This window comes from Podarcis cretensis (genome assembly GCF_951804945.1).
Source record: "Podarcis cretensis genome assembly, chromosome: 2".
NCBI classification, from domain to species: Eukaryota; Metazoa; Chordata; class Lepidosauria; order Squamata; family Lacertidae; genus Podarcis; species Podarcis cretensis.
Window position 1 is genome coordinate 24,983,022 of NC_137171.1, and position 21,727 is coordinate 25,004,748.

The 21,727-nt window shown below is 43.1% G+C and overlaps 1 long non-coding RNA gene across 2 annotated transcripts; it reads right to left on the reverse strand.

Annotated features, from left to right (window-relative positions):
- Positions 1-10,163: 10,163 nt before the first annotated feature.
- On the reverse strand, positions 10,164-14,206 carry LOC307210134. 2 transcript variants are annotated; one of them, XR_013835856.1, is made up of 3 exons: positions 13,789-14,206; positions 11,653-11,753; positions 10,164-10,421 (listed from the first exon to the last, which is right to left on the reverse strand). It is a non-coding gene; the product is annotated as an uncharacterized lncRNA (long non-coding RNA). The 2 variants fall into 2 exon arrangements; XR_013835857.1 differs by lacking the exon at positions 13,789-14,206 and adding an exon at positions 12,876-13,623.
- Positions 14,207-21,727: the final 7,521 nt, after the last annotated feature.

The following is a 21,727-nucleotide window of genomic DNA, read 5'->3' on the forward strand; positions in this document are numbered from 1 at the left end:
ATTCGTTCCGAAGGTCCATTCTTAACCTGAAACTGTTCTTAACCTGAGGTACCACTTTAGCTAATGGGGCCTCCCGCTGTCACCGCGCCACCGCAACAAGATTTCTGTTCTCATCCTGAAGCAATAAATGGTACTATTTCTGGGTTAGCAGAGTTTATAACCTGAAGCATCTGTAACCCAAGGTACCACTGTAATAATAATAATAATAATAATAATAATAATAATAATAATAATAAATTTTTGATTTATATCCCGCCCATCTGGAAGGCTTACAACATATATAAAAACACAACAAAACATCTAATGTTAAAAACCACAATATCCTATTCAAGCAGCAAACCAACCAACAAATCAATAGAAACCAATTACAACAGCAACAATAATAACAAACAGTTTATAGTTATACCCAAAGTGAAATAATCGCCAACCCCAACTAAACATTTAACTGGAGATGGTAGGGGATTGGCCCTTCTTTTGTGCTGTGTCAGGGACTGATGCTTCCGCCTCTAGAGCATCTTTGAAATGGAAATGTAATGTGAAGACTATATTTTGGTAATGTAACTATACTTGGCATATGTGGTCTCAATTGTGTAGGTTGAACTAAGGAGTTGGGATGAGCTGGTGGACTGAGTAGACCAGAGGTGCCTTTTATCATCTCCAACACTACGGATGGTATTCAACAAAGTTTTGCTCAGGGTAGACTCACTGAAATTAACGAATCTAATTTATGAGTCATGCTCATTAATCTCAGCAGGTTTACTCTGAGCAAAACATAGCTGACTACTACTCCCATAAGTGTAACGCAAAACAACAGCTCATTACAAGTAGGTTAACAGAGCACCAAGAAGCTTCATTGACACGGGTGAAAATTTAGACGATCCACAATTATTTGCACTTAAATGCACCTGCTATGCCAACACCTGTCTCCTTGGCCATATGTTTATCATGGTCAGTCCCAAGAGAAACACAGCAGTGCCTGACATGCTAAAGCTATACACTCGGCACAGAAGCCCTACTCTCCAATGTCTTTTAATCAAGTTCTGAATTAAAGTACGGTGGTATCTTGGGTTAAGAACTTAATTCGTTCTGGAGGTCCATTCTTAACCTGAAACTGTTCTTAACCTGAGGTACCACTTTAGCTAATGGGGCCTCCTGCTGCTGCCACGCGATTTCTGTTCTCATCCTGAGGTAAAGTTCTTAACCCGAGGTACTATTTCTGGGTTAGCGGAGTCTGTAACCTGAAGCGTCTAACCTGAAACGTCTGTAACCTGAGGTACTACTGTACCGTACGTGGGGTGAAGCCTTGCTGATGTAGCAATGTAACAAATCTGTCACTCCACTAGATGTCCCCAAAGAGTAAAAATATTATATTGTAAGGGCAAACTGCAGAACCCCATTAAGGCACTTCATTCAGCGCAAACAGCATAAATACATGATAGAAATAGTTAAATCGTGTCATATTCCCTCTCCCTGTGCACTACTTGTTAACACATGAACCTCATCACATGTGCCACACAAGCACACATGCATGCCATCGACGGAAGGATGTCTTCTAAGATATTGGGCCTAGAATAACCCCACACTGCAGAAGAAGTTGCCCTGCACACTTAAGATTAGGAAGAAATCGGCAACAGAATGCAGACTACCATTTATATGGAAAGCAAAGGTTCGAAGTTATTACAAAAGAAAAAGGCAGTTAATAGGTGTGAAATATGGGTACAAGTGTAGGAACACAGGAAACCATTGGTCCATCTAGCTTAATAGTTCCAACACTGATTGGCAGCGTCACTTCAAGGTTCCAGAGAACAGTATGTCAGGCTTCGGGAACGTGGCTCGCTCCCTCCCTTTGCCCGTGGATAAGCAGAACAAAGCAAAATGCAGTGGTACCTCGGGTTAAGTACTTAATTCGTTCCGGAGGTCCGTTCTTAACCTGAAACTGTTCTTAACCTGAAGCACCACTTTGCCTAATGGGGCCTCCTGCTGCTGCTGTGCCACCGGAGCACGATTTCTGTTCTCATCCTGAAGCAAAGTTCTTAACCCGAGGTACTATTTCTGGGTTAGCGGAGTCTGTAACCTGAAGCGTATGTAACCCGAGGTACCACTGTAGTCCCCTACCATTTAAATAGATTTTAATGATCACCGTGAAAGAACAAAGCGTCCATTCTCAGAGTAAAGGTAAAGGTACCCCTGCCCGTACGAGCCAGTCGTGTCCGACTAGGGTTGTGCGCTCATCTCACTTAAGAGGCCGGGAGCCAGCGATGTCTGGAGATACTTCCGGGTCACGTGGCCAGTGTGACGAAGCTGCTCTGGGGAGCCAGCACTAGGGCAGCACACGGAAACGCCATTTACCTTCCCGCTATAAAGCGGTACCTATTTATCTACTTGCACTTAGGGGTGCTTTCGAACTGCTAGGTGGGCAGGAGCTGGGACTGAAAGACGGGAGCTCACCCTGCCACGGGGATTCGAACCGCCGACCATACGATCAGCAAGTCCTAGGCACTGAGGTTTTACCCACAGCGCCACCCGCGTCCCTCAGAGTAAAGGTGCTCCCAATTAATGTCTACACCCCCTTCCCCACCCTCGTCACTTCCTCGCCTTACAACCTGATCTCGCAACCACTACCTTATCTGCCCTACGTGACCTTGGACTGATAGACTGGACACTTTCTAGCGAGAGAGAGAGTCTGTTGGCTCTCTCTCTTCCAGTTCTTCGCTTTGCTGTTCAACCCCCTGGCTTGTCTCATCTTTTGTCTTCTGAACTATGCCCCTCTGCAAGCCACTGCTCCAAATCTATACAGCCCCACTACTGCTCCTGAGCAGCTTCAGGATCCCTCCATTCCTCATCACAGCAGTACTCCTCAGCCTGGTCTCCAACACAGTATTTCCTAGCTCTATCTGGAGACGATGAGGATTGAACCTGGGTCCTTTTTCATACAAAGTGTATGCAGTACTGTACCCTTGGGCTGTGGCCCTGCCCACATTCATGCACAGGCTTACACAAACACAGCATGGCCTGGACTGACAGTTCAATCGACTTATCCTAGGGAGAGAGGGAGGGAAACCGTGGCTGCCATATAAAGCGGGGAGAGAGTGTTAGGGATCCAGCATGCTATAATGGAGGCCTGAGCATAACAGGACACAATCAAACGAAATAATGCAGGATTGGGCCATGTGAGGGTTGTGCAACTGTCTAGCTGAATCCAACCCATATATTCACTTTTTAAATACATCTAGGGTGGAATTCAATGTCACACTAAGGTGATTGTTCCATCCTTGCAAGCATTTCTGCTTGCCAGAATGATTTCCCCCCTCAACTCACCATGCAGTCTTTTTGAGGTTTCTCCCAATCCTGCCAAAGAGATTTGGGGGAAGGTGTGAGGGATGGAGATTATCACAGTCTGTGTATGTAGCCGGGAGGTAATAACTTTGCTGAAGCTTCGTGTTGATGAATTGTATGATGGCATACCTCAGAGGCACAATGCCTTCCAATGTGCATTTGCTGCATTCACAATCAGAAACGAAATTTTGCAAAGGCAAAGAGATGCTGCCTTTTGCAAGTCAGCACGGATGTTTTGCTCAAATTCATGTCAGAACTCAGCAGGAACCAAATTTCAGGCACAGGACCTATTTGCCATGCCAGGCAGGCAATGTGTGTGTGTGTGTGTGTGTGAGAGAGAGAGAGAGAGAGAGAGAGAGAGAGAGAGAGAATGAGCAAGCAAGCAAGAGCACAGTCCAGTCCAGTCCAGAGTACTAGCACTCACTTTAATGATACTATAATATTTTATCTTTAAAATTTTTGTAATGGTACCTACTCCCCACCTTGCCAAGTGATAAGAGCAATGTGGGTTTGACTTCCTTTAGATCAGAGCACACTGAGGACTTGTGACATTTTTGTAATGTTTTATCTATAAGCAAGTAGAACCTACTGCGCTCTCAATCAGTGTTCCTGCCAACCAACCAACCATGCCCTCCTCCACAATACTCCATTCCATTTCTCCCTCACTGTCCTCTTGCCCCAGTGCAATTTCATGGCCACTGAGCATGCTCAGGCCCCATTGGGCTGTTGTCAGGGCCCCCCCCCATTAGGATTCCCCCTAAAGAGTTTTGGTAAACCACTTTTTATGTAAACCACTTAGAGGGTTTTTTTTATAAATTTTTTATTGAGTTTTCACATTTTATATAGACATAACAAACACACAAAGACACAGACAAACATGTACAATTTCAAATTCTTACTTTCATAACCACATTCTCTGACTTCCCCGCATCCCCCCTTCATGCTCCCTAGTTCCAATAGTTAATTCAGCAAGTTCTTATCTCTTTTCTTTACAATATTAATATCATTTTTTAAAAAAACTTAGTTCTTCTTAGCTATCCAATTTTAACTTATACAAATCCATTATAATCATTACATCCTTTCCAAAGGTCGATCTAAATTCCCTTCCAACAATTTCTCAATTATCATATTAATTACTAAACATAATAATTAGACATAAAAATCATAACCTTATAAAAGAACTCTCACCCCCCCCTCTTTCCAGGTTTCGATCCCCCAAAAAAGTATCCATAATATCAGTTCTTAGCCTGGATTTCTCACGTCCGAGGCCTTCAAATCTCTATCAGTCCCTCTTCGTCGGTTTTGTTGGTAATCTTTTATGTTGGCCACCAGGTCTCGAAGGAGCTCTATCCCAATAAGATCAGTGATTCTTCCAACCAGCCCTCCATATTCGAAAGCGGAGCCCCGATCCTGTTTCTTACTTCTTTTAAGTCCAATTAATCCGAATGTCCCAAGGGCTCCCTCTTTCATCTTACACAAATTTGTAATCCATAGCTCTTTCAATTCCCCCATAAGGGGATCTCTCTCTTCTTCATCCTTAATTTTCAACCAGATTCTCATTATCCATGTCTTATTTTCTTTGTATTCCCCGTTTGTAGGTTTTTGGTTGGCCTTTTCCTCCTGAAATATTTCCGCTCCTCCTTCCCTCTCTTCTGACTCTGAAAATATCTCTTCTGGTTCAGCTGCAGAGTTTTCTTTTGTCACGTCTTCTGGTTCATCTGCAGAGTTTTCTTTTGTCAAGTCCTTAACACAGGCAACAGAATTACTTACTTTAGAATTCAAGGTCACAATCATTGTAGCCATAGCTGTGCTCTGGTCCTGAAGTTTTCCCACGAGAAAGAATGTTTTTTCCAACTCGGCCTGTAATTTTCCATCTGCAGCCATTGTAGTACCTCAGAATCCCCCCTAGAGGGATTCTTGTTACTTAGTAAACCTTCTCCAGCGATCAGTTACTATTACTTATTTCTTCTTTGTTTCCAACAACTTTAAATCAAATGTAACCCATCTGGTCTGCAAAATAGGTAACAGATTTTTCTAGCTTAAACAGTTCGTTTGCTAGCTCGTTTGACAGCTGTCAAACTCCTTCTGTCTCCTCAACAGGCTCACTCGCGGATCGCTCCCGGGTCTGGGGGGGGGGGTTGCACATCAACTTCTAAAATTCAGTTCTTAACCTCCAGCTCAAAACTTCTAATGTCAATTGTGAAATTAATAACTTTTATCTCACACAGAGAAAGGTAGTCTCTCCACCTTAGTTATCCGGTTCTTGCTTTAAATGTCTGCAAAAAGGGGGGTGCGGACTTCCTTTTTAACACTCCCCCGATCGTACCGAATTCAAAGAGAAAGAAATTTTCAAGTCCAAATTCCGTACTACTCACGGGTTATTTCTTTTTGAGTCCAAATGTTCAAGGAAAAAAGTCAGCGCTCTTCGGCCATGGCTCGCGGCTTCACTCCACTGAAGTAGCGGTCTACTCACAGCACCACGCCACTCTCCGTACCCTCTCCAAAGCCTTTAAAAAGGCTCTTCGTGGGTCGGAGGGGGCGCTTAAGGTGCCCGCCGAGTCACCAAGTCCGCAGGCTTCAGCGCCTGCGGTTTCTGTGGGTCCCCGCGTCGCCGCCGCGGCAAGACCCATCTTCAGTAGAGCCGACTCCCTCCGGAGCTTGGAGGGAATCCGCCATTACCCGATCGCGCTAACCCGGAAGCCCCCCACTTAGAGGTTTAATTATACTAAGCGATATCATTTTTCAAATAAATATGCTTTTATAATATGATATTACTCAATATCTGTTTCTCTAGATAAGAAAACGGGTGGGGGTGCTATATGGCGTGAAGCTCTCCTAAATGGGAAGAGGGTAAGATTAAAAAAGCACAATTTGCAAGAGGTGTTCCCCAACCATTAATGCCCAGTGTTTAAATCTCTGGTTGCTGAGATGCATTTTTGGATTGAGTTGAAATTTGCAGGAAGAAGAAGAAGAGTTTGGATTTGATATCCCACTTTATCACTGCCCGAAGGAGTCTCAAAGTGGTTAAAATTCTCCTTTCCCTTCCTCCCCCACAACAAACACTCTGTGAGGTGAGTGGGGCTGAGAGACTTCAAAGAAGTGTGACTAGCCCAAGGTCACCCAGCAGCTGCATGTGGAGGAGCGGAGACGCGAACCCGGTTCACCAGATTACGAGTCCACCGCTCTTAACCACTACACCACACTGGCTTGCACCCAGAAACAGTTTATGTTTAGAGTTTAAAAAAGTTTGCTCACCCTCTATGTGTTTTTGTGTGAAGAACTGTTCTGAGTATAACCCCTGTCCTGAGTGGAAAGAGATAAGCTCAGGCAAGTGATTCATGCTGAGATGCAATAGGGCTAATTGGAAATGAGGAATCCTCTCAGATACCTGGAAGGAACTCTGTAGGTTCACATGTGGGTTAAGCAGTTCCCTGATCCATTTGAGACCAGGTTCAGTATCCCGGTATTGGAGTGTAGAGTGTGCTTTGATTCTGCCCAGTTTGTTGCACTGAATGTCTGCTCCTTGGACAGCCAAAACTATTTAAGCCCCACTCAGAAAATACCCCACGTTTGAATTATGGAATGTTATCTTCAGCACCAAGGACAGCACCTGTTAGCATAAGACAAAAATAAACCCAAAGAGATCCAAAGAATAGCAAAACGAAGCTCTGCATGCCCAAAGGTCCTTTGGACTCGAGTTCTTAAAATAGCGGCTCACCATGCGACATGACAAAATGAAAGGACTTTCAAATGAAAATTGCAGTTTGGCACAGGAACCCGCTGCTGAAAGGAAAGGGAGTTGTTGATGGTCAACATACTTCCCATCCCTGGTTGAAACTAACCAACCAAAGAAAAATTCCAGTTTGTGACTCAGGTTGGCTGTTCTTTTTCTCTCCTGAAGACTTGGGGACTGATAAGAATGTCCGGTAGAAGGAAGCACTTGAATCTGCGGGTGAGTCAGGCTTGGGGGATAGTACCTTTGAGGGTTCTGGCTCAGGCTGATGTGACTAAAGGAAAGGGTCTGCTAATGCCTCTGTTTTGTTTTTAATCAAGTGTATCTCAGTACAGCCAAAGGGAAGGTTATATAAATGCCACAAAATCGAGGAGGTTTCGCATGTTTTTAATATCAATGCTGTTAATATTTTATAGATTATAAAAGCCATCTTGATTTGTTAATCATATGACTTCTGCTGTAATTGTGATGTATTTTTAGCTGCCCCATTGTTAATAATGTTTTATACTTTGTAACTGTTTTATTGATGATTTGCTAATTATTTTATATGATTTAGGCTCTATTTGCGATGTTCTAATATGTTTTATTACATCCTTGTTATTTATTGTTTGTAAGCTGCTTTGGGGTACGTTTGACTGAAAAGTGGCATAAAATTACAATAAGCCGAGTCAAGTCAAATGCACCAGGAGTTGGAAATTCTTGCCCCAGTGGGTCAGAATCTTATCCTGGGTCAACTTTGACAGGTGAGTGAGGCAACCCACCTGTCCATTGCCTGATGTCATGATGGTGTTGGTTACTTGACAGAAACACACAAAGGTGGGTTGTTATTTCATCATTTTGCTCAGTTTATGAATTGTTTCTCCTAAAATATCTCAAAGCAATTTCGCAATAAAAGCATCAACAACAGAAACCATTGCACAGGTTCATACACACACACAATTTAAAAAAGACCCCAGTTAGAAACACTTTCAAATGGAAAAAGAATTTTAAATCCAATGCAGAAACAGAATAGGAGAAAGGTCTCTACAGTGGTACCTCAGGTTACATGCGCTTCAGGTTACGTATGCGTGTGATTACAGACTCCACTAACCCAGAAATAGTACCTCGGGTTAAGAACTTTGCTTCAGGATGAGAACAGAAATCGTGCTCTGGCGGCGAGGCAGCAGCAGGAAGCCCTATTAGCTAAAGTAGTGCTTCAGGTTAAGAACAGTTTCAGGCTAAGAACGGACCTCCGGAACGAATTGAGTACTTAACCCGAGGTACCACTGTACTTAAAAAGCTCATTGGAAAAAAAAAAAGAATGTTTCCAATAGGTGCTGAAAAGGCAGCAAAGATTGTGCCTGTCTAATATGAGGGTATTCCAAAGGAACTCTACTGTGCTAAAGGCCCAATTCCTATATCATACAGAATGGACCTCCTGATGACATTTGTGGGAGACCCTCCCTCAGACACAGTGATCAGCTGGGTGTATAAGGGCTGTATATCTGTTGGGTATGTATCCTGTTAGAACAGCAACGTGCCATTCTGCTGACAGTGAAGCACTTCAGCTTACGTTTTGTGCATGTCGAGAACAGCCATCCTTATTAGCGCATTGTAATCTGTGGTGGGTGGGCGGAACGGTTGTGGCTAGAACGTAAAAGGATCACATAGTTGCTTCTGGGAACGCTGAGGGAGGGGGAGCGAGGTGAGCGATGCGACATCAGAAGACATTCTCACCGAGCTGCCACCCGAGCGTCAAGGTATTGCAGCACTCACAAAAGAGGTCAATCATTACGCAAGAGACTGCACTGCACTCAAGCAGAACAGGTGAATTGTTTTTAAAAGCCCTGGGAACTGTGGAGATAAATGGAATCGGAGGGGAATAGCAATAAGCAGGGCCGGATTTAGGTTTGATGAGGCCCTAAGCTACTGATGGTAATGGAGTCCTTTAAATGTCCGGCTCTCCTTTGTCAGCAACAAATTGTCACTGGTTTTTTTGTGTTGAATATATGCTATATGGTAATTTATGGACCTAATAGATATCTAAAGCCATTTGCACATAACAGAATATGTATTTTATCAAAGTAGTTGAGATAGAAATGAGCAAACCAGTGATATTTTAGGGAGCAGGCTAGCAGGCGGGGCCCATTACTTACATCATAGGAGCCTACACAACACAAAACACTGTTGCTGTATGTTGTTTTTATTTGTTTTTTATCTTATATTTTGGAAATGTACATCCAGGTTTTTCCCCCTTCATTTTTTTTTTGGGGGGGGGGCCAAGAGTGTGGGGCCCTAAGCTATAGATTGTTTAGCTTATACATAAATCCGGCACTGGCAATAAGTATTTAAGGAAAGTAGCTCTTGTCACCTGAGAACTTTGCCATTTGCCACACCAGTCTATGGGCCAGAAGGGTGATTGAAGTAGGGAAGTAACTTATTCCAGTCCACCAGTGAATTAACTTTGGGAGGTGGAGGTGGCAGGGAGACAAAGCAGTTGATGGTTACAGTGGGATTGCATTTTCTTTTCATTACAAAGCAGCAACATCTAATAGAGGAGAAAATCATTTCCCAGATCTTGGGGTGTGGTGCAGACTATCACAGTTTATGGGAGATATCACTAGTGTGACATTAAAAAAATGAATGAAAATTCATCCCTATTTGAGCTTTTCTGGGGTAGTTATATAGTTGCTTTGTGACACTTTAATTTAGCAGGTTTGTTTGCTAGGAAAGCTGATGAAAAACTGCAAGAGCTTAACTAATAAAATTAGCACTTAAAAAAACAATTAAAACATGAGGTTAAAACCAGTTTAAAATATGCCCCCAAACCTCATCCACTAAATAACTATGAAGTGTTAACCTCTATTTGCAGATAATGCAGGTATATATTAATGGGAAGGAGGTGTTGTAACCAGTGAGGTCAGAGAGAAATGTAGTGCAAAATGTACAAACTGTGACAATTCATTTTCTTATGACCTCACTGCTTACTGCTTACAACCCCCACTCCAATACTGTGTGTATATGTCTGCAACTGAGGATAATACTTCAGGCAGCTGGTGAAGTGGACTTTAGCCCATGAAAGCAGATGCCATAATAAATTAGTTAGTCTTGAAAGTGCCACAAGACAGTTTATTGTTTTTGCTTCAATGCTGCCTAATATGATCACCCCTCTGGAAATCGTTGCATTTAAAACATAAGTAACATGTCTGTTTATCTTTATGGAGGAATTGTTTTAAATTCAGCTTAAATTCTAAACAGATCTTGTTTGGAAATAGATCTTCAGTGCACATTTGAGAACTGCCAACATTTGTCTTCATTACTCAGCCTCTTCATACAGATAAAATGACAGCCTATTATCTCTGCTCTCTGACACCTAGGGAGAAAAATGAACACATGAAACAACAGACCCAAGTCCACTGTAAAATAAATTTAAAAAGAGAGCCATGTTGAAGGGAGGGAGGTTGGGTGCATCTTAAATCCTAGTGTACCAAATTCATGGTCAATAGAATTTGAAAATAGCTGGATAAAAAGTGAGCAATATCAGCAACTGGTGGGTTGAGGTAGTAACTTTTTTCCCCCGTGCGCTGCTCTGGTTCGCCAGAAGCGGCTTAGTCATGCTGGCCACATGAACCGGAAGCTCCCTTGGCCAATAAAGCGAGATGAGCGCCGCAACCCCAGAGTCGGTCACAACTGGACCTAATGGTCAGGGGTTCCTTTACCTTTACCTTATCATAGAGTTGGAAGAGACCACAAGAGTCATCTAGCATAATCTCCTGCAATGCAGGAATCTTTTGCCTGGTGTGAGATTCAAACCCACAACTCTGAGATTGAGAGTCTCCTGCTCTACCAACTGAGCTACCTGTGGCGTTTGCCCTCCTATGTGTGTGACATCATACTGGGTTCATAGGGAAAGGGTTAACTAATTGTAAGATGACTAACCAATGGGACCCAGGGGGCAGAGTTAACTGTGTATAAGTTTTAAGCACAGAGGTTTTTTAGGGAGTTAGAGTTGTTGAGAAGACAGTCTGGAGTTCAAACAGACAGAGAAGATAAGTCTGTGCGTTGGGCTAGTCTGGTGTGAGAGAGTGAGAGAATTTGTTAAGAGGAGTCAGTCAAACAGTTGAGATAATCAGTCAGAAGGTATTAGGAAGGTATAGGCTGGTAAAGAAACAAAAGTTAAGATACTGATAGTAATATTATCTGAGAAACGATAAACTTGTTAATGTTCGTATAATAACTGGTTGGTGGCAGCGGGGAAGCGAGGTTGGTGGCACAGGGATCAATAGACCATTGAACGTCCGGGGACCCTGTGTGATCGCCACATACCCCAGGCCGGTGAATGAAGATTTGCTTCACAGAGCCCCAGAGATAGGGCAAAATGAGACAGACTCCTAAAAAGCCAATAGAAGATGCTTGCCTATTTTATTATCCACAGAGGTGCCTGAGTCATGGAGTGTCATAGTAAACAGACAAACATGTTTAGTATCTTCTGTTCTAGTACAGCAGCAATCTGCTCCCTTCCCATCTGCCTGGGACTCAAATTGATTTGTTTTTCGGCAGAACCCTTCCTCTCCAAAGATAGAGAAAAAGATCTATGAGCTTACTTTAGCAATGAGAGCCTGACCATCAAACACAGAGCCAGTTAGGGACTCTGTCTGCCTCCTGTTGCTGGGTGGGAAAGGTTGTTCAAGTCAGCAAGCCTTTCCTGGACAAAAATCACAGCGCTGTAATGGACTCAGAGGTAATATGCTCAGATTCAGTGTTTTAAAAATAAAATAAAAATAAAAATGTGGAGACAGCTAAAAGGTGATCCATAAATGCAATGAATAATGGAGCATCAATTCTATCAGGCTGACATTTCTTTATTTAGCAACCGCCTAGGTTTATACCTATCCCACCCATAAACACCTGTAACTTAATTGTATCTAAAGTTCATGAGGTCCTACCATAGCTTGTGGAAATATTCTGAAATACAATGGAACCTTGGTTCTCGAATGGCTTAGTTGATGAACAAATCAGCTCCCGAATGCCGGAAACCCAGAAGTAAGTGTTCTGGTTCCCAGACATTCTTTGGAAGCTGAACATCTGATGCAGTTGTCAGCTATTGTTTCCGGGGCACTTGTGCCAACTGGAAGCCGCACCTTGGTTTTCGAATGTTTTGGGAGTTGAACGGAGTTCCGGAACGGATTACGTCCGAGAACCAAGATTCCACTGTTTTTCAAATGACACCTGCTTATTCTATGTCTAAAGCATCTTTCCTAGACATAGCCAACCCAGTTTATTGCTTGCTAGTCCATCAGGCCATAAATAAAAGATAACAAGCAATAAAAATAACAGTAAGATGCATACATACAAAACACATTCAACTGTATTGGAATATAATGATATTGTTATAGTCAGGGCTTTTTTCAAGTGGGCGCCATTGCCATTATCAGAGAACAAGGGAGGCGTTCATGATGAGTTCCAGCACCTCTTTTTCTAGAAAAATTGGACTTGTTACAGTGATTCATTAACACATATTCCCATCTAAAATATTAAGCAATTTCTGTTTCCTTAAAGTCAAACTAATAAATTTGGCCATCTTATATGTCCCATAATAATCTGTTCCAGCCTGTATACAAATACTTTTCTGCCTAGAAGAGTTATTTCTAATCCCTGATATTGGAACCTTCTTAGATATATTTTTAATTATTCAGGTGGAGACCTGGCATAAAATTATCTTGATATCTGATATCATCAAAGTCTGGCAATAAAGAGATCTCGTTCCCACTTAACTCTTGAAGAAGGAAAAATATATAATGTAATGTCAGGCTCCAAGCTAAGCTACCTTTGAAGTTAAACTGGTGTTTTTCTTGCGTCTCAGCTCCTGTTTGTTTAATCAGTGGCCAACATCTGTTATTGTGTTGCAGAATTTACAGAACAAATCTGGCTCTGAATAGAACATCAGTAATAAGTTTTTGCTTTCTTGCTGCTGCTATTGTTGTTAGTTTTTGTTTGTTTGGCTGAAAATTAGTCTGAGGCGTGGGCATATTATTATGATTGCTCAGCTCCAACAAAGAAAAAGCATCAGAAAATGCTAAGCCCTTCCAAATGAATTTTACGTAATGGATCGCCCCCCCAAAAAAGACCTGAAACAAAACATTGTCATGGAAAACATTCCAGATGACCAGTGCTAAACTGAAGTATTCACTATTACTCAATTAGAATAGCTGGTTCATGGGGGGCAGGGGGCAGGTTGGGCACCAGATGGAAAGCCCCAAATATAATTCTTGAACCGGTAAACCAGGGATTGGGGAAACCTCCAGACTACATCTCTCATTAATGGCCGAAGAACACGCTGGAAGTTGTAGTGGATGACTACAGGGCTCCCATCCCTGAAATAGGTGTTTTGAGTGCTGGAGAGATGGTTCCAATGGATTATAAAGCTACTGTGGCTGCAGATGGCTTCAATTTGTTTTCTGTTTTCCCTGGTCCTGGAATCACTGATAACAGTTTACTTCATGGACTAGAGTCTGGTAAATCTGCTGTGACCTTTGCCTTCTCTTTCCAGGACTTGAGGGGGGAAAAATACATTCATAGTTTCAACATTCCATCATGAGTATGAGCAGTGCTATTTTTCTAGAAAAAGAACTCACCTTGAACACCGATGTGGCGTTTGCCCATTCGTTTGAAAATGTCTGTACAGGGGGAGAGAAAGAGTTAATAGGTAGACCAATAGAAAAGCCAGAGGCGGAGCCTACCTGTTTATAAAAGGGCTTAGCTCGAGGTTTGGGTTGTGGGTAGTTGGTTGGTTTTAGTTGGCTGGTTGGGAAGAAACGGTTGGGAAAAGGCAGTTGGGAAAGCAGTTGGCAGACAGTTGGAAATAAAGAGACAGTGCAGTTGGTTCTTGTGTGAGGTGAGGTAGAAGAGTTAGAGACAGGATAAAATAAGACTAAGAAGGTAAAGAGTAACAACGTTTTGAATGCAGTTAAAGTTTATTTGTGTTTGCAATAAACTACACTCTTCTTTGTTAACTTAAGAACCTGACTGAGACTAAGTGATTTACTGGGGAGGACCTGGTTGGTGGCAGCGGATTAGTGGTGTACGGGTCAATAGTCCGTGAGATGACTGGGGGCTCCATACAAACGCCGCAACCTCTCTCTTAGAATGGCACACACCTGAGAGGTGCCGGTAGTGAGTTCTGGCAACTTCTGGCTGAAAAAAAGTCCTGAATCTACTTATGCCATCAGGAAAAAAATATATGAGGAAAATAATTAAAATCATTGAAGAAGATTCCTTTCGACTCTCAGATCTGTGATGACCCATTTAAGCACGTAAGTCACAATTTGATGTTACAGCCATTAGGTTTTGGAAACGCCTTTTGTGGAAACACCTTTGGTGATAAATGCCACCCCATTCATTTGGGAGTCTGATCTTCCAAATCACTTGCCCTTGCTAGGTTTTTTTTTTTTTTTTTTTTTTTAAATGTGATTTGAATTATCTTGTTTGTAAGTTTCCTTGTGGTTTTGATTACCGGTATCTTCTTTGTACATTTACCTGTGTTCAGAAGCATGGGTAATTTGTAATAAAACAATAAGTTCCACCACTTTTTGGAACAAAGAATATGGTGGTTGGGAGAGGAATGCATTGTGAAGAATTACAAATGCTTAGGCTTTGTACGAAAAGAATAAGATACTTCTTTATCTACTGGTAATCTGCTAGGTAAGTTCTTATGCTGTTCCTGCTCATAAAGTCATTCAAATGACCAGTTAATTGACAACTTTTGACCTGTCTATTGATTGCTAAATGTATAATAATTGGCCACTTAATTGACTAGCTTTCCAAAACAAATTTGGTAATGATTTTGCCCGTGAGCATCCAGCGTGTAGAACTGTGTTGATACACTGATAATGGGAACTTCATATCTCTCTCTCTCTCTCTCTCTCTCTCTCTCTCTCTCTCTCACACACACACACACACACACACACACACACACAACACATTTGAAAGCATTGCTGTTTCCTCACAAGCTCTCAACACTGTCACATCATAGTCCAAAGTGAGCTAAGGACTAATTCCAGAAAGCAGCCATGGAGGGACAATCTCAAAAGGAAGGCCACGTTTAAAGAGCCAGGCAGAAGTCTCATTCTGAGGAAGTTATTCAGCAGTCCTAACAGGTGGTTAGGTGCAGAAACTGTATCTTTATATCTTTATTTCTATATTTATGTTCAGGGACTGGACTGAGGAGGAATGGTGGAGACTGCCTCCTCCTCCTCCTCTTCCACCTTCCCGAGAAGAGGAAGGCAGTATAGATTTACAACAGTGGTTTGCAGAAGGTCACGGCTCAGAGATAGGAGAGGGACAAAGCTGGGAAATCATGGAAGAAGAGGAGGGGGGAGGAATAGAACCAGAGCAGCTGACTGACATGTTATCGTTAGAAAACATTCCAGACCCCCCTTCCCACAGAACCTGGAGAGCAGTGAAAGTGGGAGAACAGAAAGCAAAGAAAGCGAAGAGGCAAAGGGCCTTAAGCAGCCCCCGTAAGGGGGATGGTGCTGTTGACGACTGAGAAGGAAGTGGGGAGGAGGAGTTTACTCGGGGCAACGCCATTACCAAGGAGGCAACATTTCTAAGCCGGGCAGGCCGGGGGCCTGGGCAGGCCAGGTCGTCCTCTTATATACCTGCTGGGTATATTGACAAGGCATACGACCCTCACCTGAATCTCATAGCTCTCCTGACGAGTGCTTTTGTCTGCCCACCAGATACCAGGCACTCTACTATTCAAATTAGGCCCCAGTGTTTTTGTTACAATCCCCCTTCTCAATTAAGTAATCAATTTTAATCTAGAATTTAAATTCTCAAAACTTTCTTATTTGTTAATTCGAGCAAGTAAACTACTGCTCTCACTTCATTACAAACAGTAATGTGCATGGAAGTTGCTGAACCAATTAATCAACTAGAAGGATTACTGTTAATAGCACCAGTTTTCCTATACCTTGATATTGATGGATAGTTTTGATGAACTGCAAAAGAATTTTTAGTTTGTTTTCTGTTGCTACCCTGGAACTTTTCTTTATTAGTGTTTTGTTCTATTACTTGCAAATGAAGGAAAACAACTTTTCTGCTTGTATATGTTGATAATATAATTTTGGTGACTGAGGACAAAAAATATTGTACAAAAACAAGATTGGGTGCAGGCCTGGCCAGGACATAGGCACCCTGACTGTGACAAAGGTGACCTGTGTGCTTGCTTGCTTGCTTGCTTGCTTAACAGCTGTTGGGAACTTCAAGGTCCCTGCTCCTTGTGCTGGACCTGGAGACTCCCATAGAGAACATTCCATGTCAAGAAGGAGGACAAGTGGGAACCCTATCAAATGACAGGGCAGGAGCTACACGGAGCAGGGCCTTTTTACTGGTGGTGCCCAATGTATGCCTCGCTTTTCCAAGACCTGCTCTCTTTTGGCCTGTATTTTGGAGCTTTATAATTTAGGAAGACTTTGGAAGAACTGGTTGACAAGTCTTATCAGTCGATGACGTCTGAGCGGATTTTATTTGCTGCTATTCTGTGCAGCACCATTTAAATTCCCCAGCACCGTTGGAGAGGAGGCAGGCACAGCATCCTCCTCTGCTTATTCTTGCCATCCCTTCCATTCTGTTGCTGTTGTAGTAAGCAAACATAACTCCAGATGTGCTGCACAGCTTGCGTGTATGAAAGATTTGGAGAAGGAACTGGGGAGGGGGTGGAAGCCATGTACTCCCCTCAATTTCAAGGTCCAGGGCAGATCTCCAGGTTGTAGCTCAGCTTGACAATCTACATAACCGTTCAACATGCAGGAGCCCTGTCCTCTTTCAATCATTTATCTTTGGGGCAATATAGCAGAAGTGCAAAAATAAGGTGCGCATGATTCCTGCAACACCATTTTGTGGTTTTTTGGCTTTGTTTTGTTTGCCTGCTTTGCTTCTGAGTGGTCTCCAAACCCTGAGTGAACGAGCCTGGGTGAGTAGGCTCTCACTTTCCCCTCCACAGAACTCAGGCCCCGACTTCATTGTTACTAGAAGAGGTTCATATCGTGCATGACTGAATTAAACTACGTATTTGAACAGCAGAGGATACCTTTTAAATATTATAAAGGTAAAAGTAAAGGGACCCCTGACCATTAGGTCCGGTCGTGATTGACTCTGGGGTTGCAGCGCTCATCTCGCTTTATTGGCTGAGGGAGCTGGCATACAGTTTCCGGGTCATGTGGCCAGCATGACTAAGCCGCTTCTGGTGAACCAGAGCAGCGCACAGAAACACCATTTACCTTCCCGCTGGAGCGGTACCTATTTATCTACTTGCACTTTGACGTGCTTTTGAACTGCTAGGTTGGCAGGAGCAGGGACCGAGCAACGGGAGCTCACCCCGTTGCGGGGATTCGAACCGCCGACCTTCTGATCGTGTGCATGTACACTTTTTCAGGTACACTGAAACAAAGTATCTGAAGAAGTGTGCATGCACATGAAAGGCAAGTCCTAGGCTCTGTGGTTTAACCCACAGCGCCACCCGCATCCCTGCATGGGTGAGTAGGCTCTTGTTTTCCACTCCACAGAACTCAGGCCCCGACTTCATTGTTACCAGAAGAGGTTAATATCGTGCATGTCTGAATTAAACTATGTATTTGAACAGCAGAGGATACTTTTTAAATATTATAGAGAGGCCAAATTTGTGTGCTAGAAACGTCTGTTTCAGGAGTGCAGCAGATGGGCCAGGATGATCCTAAAAGAATCAGAAGTCAGAAGTACAGAGACCAACACTAATACTCATGGAACAAATATAAAATGATCTGCTCAGAAATAACGTCAGAAGTGGGTGGGTTAGTCCATCAACAAGCAAAGGTTGCAGCTGCATTTATCATGCAGCCAAATAAAAAAATCACGTCATTGTCCAGAAAGAAGGGGGGGGGGGGTGGAGTGGGGAGCATCTCAGGATTGATGTCTCTTGTTGAGCAGATAAACAACCTCCAGCTCCATTTAATAGCAGGAAACAATTACACTGCTGAAATGATATGCCGCGCTCTCTTAATTAAACATAAAAGCACCCTAATCTTATAGTAACTTCAAGGGATTCGTTTGAAAATACTCTGGCTTGTCTCTCTGATGTAGAGCAGTCCAAACAGCCTCCCGAGGGTGGTTCAGAGAAGACTGCACTGAATGAGGGCCAACACCGCTGGAGAAGAGTGAAGAAGAGTCCATAAATGAAACACACAAAGGGGACGTACAGTGAATTTTCCTTGGCTTGAAAATGTTGCGGTTGTTATTTGGTTAGAATTTCATTTCCTGACCTGGCCAGTGGCAGCACTGACAAATGTAAAGTTGCTTGCATGTATACTTGTTTCTGTACTCTTGCAACACACACACACACACACACACACACACACACGGGGGGAGAATCAAAATTATTACCACTGTGCTTCTTGTTTTTGGTTAAACTGGTCCTGTAAGGGCTGCCTTAGACTTCTTACCACTTGGGGGAAAGAAAAGGTTTGAACAGCACAAAGGGTGCAACACAAATTTACGCTCCTTTTGCGAGATTTTGCAGTGCGACATTTACCATATTTTTTCATGTATAAAATGCCCCCATGTATAAGACGGCCCCTATTTTTTGAGCTCAAAATTAAGAAATAAACATTTTAAATGCCAAACAGAACAACTTTGACATTTTATTAAATATTCAAAACACCGGTATATTTAGAACCGTATATTAAAACATTAAACAGTGAGGCAAGCTGTGTAATGGCGGCTACTTCTGTCAGCTCAGTGTAACTCCACTGCAGCTGTGGCTCCAGCTCTCCTGCCTGTGTGTTGCACTTTTGTCTCAGTATTTACGGTGGAAGGGACAATGTCCGGAGTGGGACTGCTGGGGGAGTACAGTAGTACCTCTGGTTAAGAACTTAATTCGTTCCGGAGGTCCGTTCTTAACCTGAAACTGTTCTTAACCTGAGGTACCACTTTAGCTAGTGGAGCCTCTCGCTGTCACTGCGCCGACAGAGCACGATTTCTGTTCTCATCCTGAAGCAAAGTTCTTAACCCAAGGTACTATTTCTGGGTTAGCGGAGTCTGTAACCTGAAGCGTTTGTAACCTGAAGCGTTTGTAACCCAAGGTACCAGGGTTTGTCGTGAGGCCAATAGTGAGGGGAGGCTGAGGGGAAAGAATATGGATGGCGACGTGTATTTATTTATATATTTAATTAATTGCAGCATTCTGTGTATAAGACCACCCTCAATTTTAAACTTAAAACAATTGGGGGAAATATCGTCTTATACACGGAAAAAATATGGTGTGTTGTGATTTAAGATTTCCCCCCACATTATTTGCGTCGCTAGTTAAAAATTGTGATTTCTCCCCACCCAGTGGCGTAGCGTGGGGGGTGCAGGGGGGGCCGGCCGCACCGGGCGCAACATCTGGGGGGGGGGCGCTCACACTCGCAGCTCTCTGCCCCTACCTGGCTCACTCACTCTCTCTCACTGCCTTGCCCCGGGTGCTGACAACCCACGCTACGCCACTGTCCCCACCCCCACAAAGGGTGCAATTATTCATGCATTGGTGCCTCAGCATGTGTATTTTGATTCCAGCTGAGCATTGCCCTAGGATGAACTCAGCACCCTCCCACTTCTAGTTCTTGTACATGCAGTGCGTTGCTGAATGTACACCTGACATCAATCTTGCAAGAAGTAGGGCTGGCCAATTTTAGTTTAGTTCAGTTTCCCAATCTTAAGTTTGCTTCTCCACGTTTCTGCATCAGTTTGCAATTTTTGTCCCCCCAGAAAGTTCTCATGAAGCTCTGTCTGCATTTCAGTGCAAATATCTCCAAGTACAGTATACACATGTCTGCATGAAATGTTGCCTGGTATGCACACTTTTCATGCCATGACCTCCAATACAATCTTTTCATGTTGGTTAGATATGCATCATTTTGCAACACAGTAATTCAGTTTTACTAGCAAACCGGAGGTTATGCTTCCAGCTCCTGGGAGCATAGGGATTATATGCATGACACGCCTACATAGGGCAGCTGACCCACTATCGTGTCGTGACACACAGTTTGGAAAGCTCTGCTATAATATAATGCATTTCATGTTATTTTCACTTATATATACATTTCTATGCACACTTTCCCCTAATAGATGCATCATTGTACACATGACTTGGTTGCAAAATTCAGAGAAGGGTGAATTTTTAAGTTGAATTTTGGTTTGCATGTAGCGTTGTTTCATACAGCGTAAATTAGGTAGGATCATGTTAAAATCCTAACCAAAGCACATTTCTCTTCCTTCCATAGCAAGAAGTAATAAAATCATTTAAACAAACACGAACTCAACACACTGTACTATCCTTTCTACAATATACAGTACCAAGGTCCAACTTCACATGCAAATCTCAAACGTGCCTGTTCTTGTGCTCCTGCAAAAGCTACAAACACAAGAAGCCATGGAAACTAAAAATGTACAAGTTTGGTGCTTGCTATTTTATTTGTAATGAGGATCTCTCTATACAGTGGTATCTTGAGTTACAGACGCTTCAGGTTACAGACTCTACTAACCCAGAAATAGTACCTCGGGTTAAGAACGTTGCTTCAGGATGAGAACAGAAATCGTGCGGTGGTAGCAGGAGGCCCCATTAGCTAAAGTGATACCTCAGGTTAAGAACAGTTTCAGGTTAAGAACGGACCTCCAGAACGAATTAAGTTCTTAACCCGAGGTACCACTGTATATATATCTGTTCTCCAGGTTCATTGTGATTGATTTACTGTCAGACGCTCTTGGGTTCCACATGATATTTAAATAAAGTGTGGCATCACATGGCACCAAGGGTTATCAACACGTGCTCTTTTAGAGATTAAAAGTGGCAACACCGAAAGGTGTACATTTCTCACATGTGCACCCCCCCACACACCTAAGCGCTCCACCTCTACGCATACAAGAATGACAGAACGAGGCTAATACTTTGGCGTTCTCAGCTTACCAAAATCACCTTCCCTCCACAGGAGAGCAAGAATGAGAAAGTGTAGCTTGTCCAGACAGGGGCAGTCTGTCGATGGAGCTGATTGACAGAGAGACCTTGCCTTGGTTGGACCCATAACCAGCAACAGGAAGATGTGGCAGCAGACACTGTTTTGCATCTTTGCAAACTAGGTTTGATCTTTGTGCAAAGGGGCATGAGCGCCTTAACCCCTGAATGCAGACACCAGGTATTTTCTATCTTCCTGACATTAGAAGACTGACATGCCTGCAATGAAACCCAAAGCTTCCTTGAGATACTTGAGGCATTTGCCTGGATCCAGAATTAGAGACACTGCTGCTGGCTCTAAAGCAGCATTTCTCAACCTGTGGGTCCCCAGATGTTGTTGGACTACGACTCCCATCACCCCTAGCTAGCAAGGCCAGAGCTCAGGGATGATGGGAGTTGTAGTCCAGCAACATCTGGGGACCCACAGGTTGAGAACCGCTGCAAAGCATTTCTAGCACTGCACTTCTGACTTCATAACAATTTCAAAGTCCTTTAAAGGAACAGCTAAACCATTGGTGGCATCAGACCTGTCTACCTTGGCAGATTCAAGATCGCAAAAAGAAGAATGTGTTTTTCATCCTATTAAACTAAATGCAAGATTCACAAGTCTAATAAAAATAAGTCTTTGTCTGGCAGACCTGTCCTGTGTATCT